Below are 1,344 nucleotides of genomic sequence, written 5' to 3' on the forward strand. Positions count from 1 at the left end.
AAGTCACTACTCCACCCGCGGGTATAGAACCCGCGCCTAGATAAGATCATCTCACCCTCTACTCGAGAGCCAAGAGATTGCTTAGGACCTCCGGCCAGGAAAGCTCATTAAAACGGGAAAGTGCGGGCATACGTACCTGTAAGCGTTCCCAATCCCACGAGGGTAGGGTATGGGGGAGGTGGAGTGTAGACAATCATTCCTCGAACCCTAGATTAGAGGGAAGTCACTACTCCACCCGCGGGTATAGAACCCGCGCCTAGATAAGATCGTCCCACCCTCTACTCGAGAGCCAAGAGATTGCTTCTTAAAGGACCTCCGGCCAGGAAAGCTCATTAAAACGGGAAAGTGCGGGCATACGTACCTGTAAGCGTTATGTGCGTCTAGGAAGATGAAACCATACGAAGAAGCCAAAAAAGAAAACACATATAGCAGTAATGCACAACAGTATGACAGATAGCATGAATAATATAATGCGCAGTAATAAGTAATTTCAAAAAAAAAAAAAAAAAGTCACACTACCCCCCCCCCCCCCCAACCCCACACACCCCCACACACATACATACACCTATAATTATATAACTATATATGCTCCCACCCACACATAAGCATGTAAAAATACGTATACCTAAACATGTATATATATAGATACAGACATACATATACACTTAGATACATACATACATAAACAAAAACAAACATATACATGGGACCTTATATATATATCCTAAATAAAAACACATAGATACCGAGATGCAATAAATAGCTATACAGGAAAAAACAGAAACCATGTAAAGGGATATATATATAATAAGTAGTGTAGCTATATATTAAATAGTTATAGTTAATATATGGTTGTAAAATAAACAATAAACTACCCTAAAAAACTCTAGCGCCTATAATAGTTCTAATATGCCTAAAAAGAGTCCTACTCAATTACACTAATTCTACTCCTCCACAGGCTCCTATCAAAAGTCATGTCCTCCGTCAGTAGAAGCTCTTTCAGGTCAAGCTTCAATCTATCCTCCAACCTACGTCTGGGTCTACCCCTTCTCCTTACGCCCCCAACAACGAGGGTCTCAACTCTCCTAACCGGGGCTAAAAGTGGGCGCCTCATAACATGCCCAAACCATCTAAGTCTCCCTTCCCTCAGCTTGTTGGTTATATTCCCAACTTCCAAGTTCTCCCTAAAGACTCCATTTGGTATCATATCTAGCATGGTCTTGCCACACGTCCACCTCAGCATCCTCATTTCTGCCACCTCCATCCTCCTCTCTTGGGCTTTCGTCATTGGCTAACACTCTGATCCGTACAGCATGGCTGGTCTGATTGCCACCTTGTAGAATT

The sequence above is a fragment of the Rutidosis leptorrhynchoides genome, chromosome 9 (assembly GCF_046630445.1).
Source record: "Rutidosis leptorrhynchoides isolate AG116_Rl617_1_P2 chromosome 9, CSIRO_AGI_Rlap_v1, whole genome shotgun sequence".
Taxonomy (NCBI): Eukaryota; Viridiplantae; Streptophyta; class Magnoliopsida; order Asterales; family Asteraceae; genus Rutidosis; species Rutidosis leptorrhynchoides.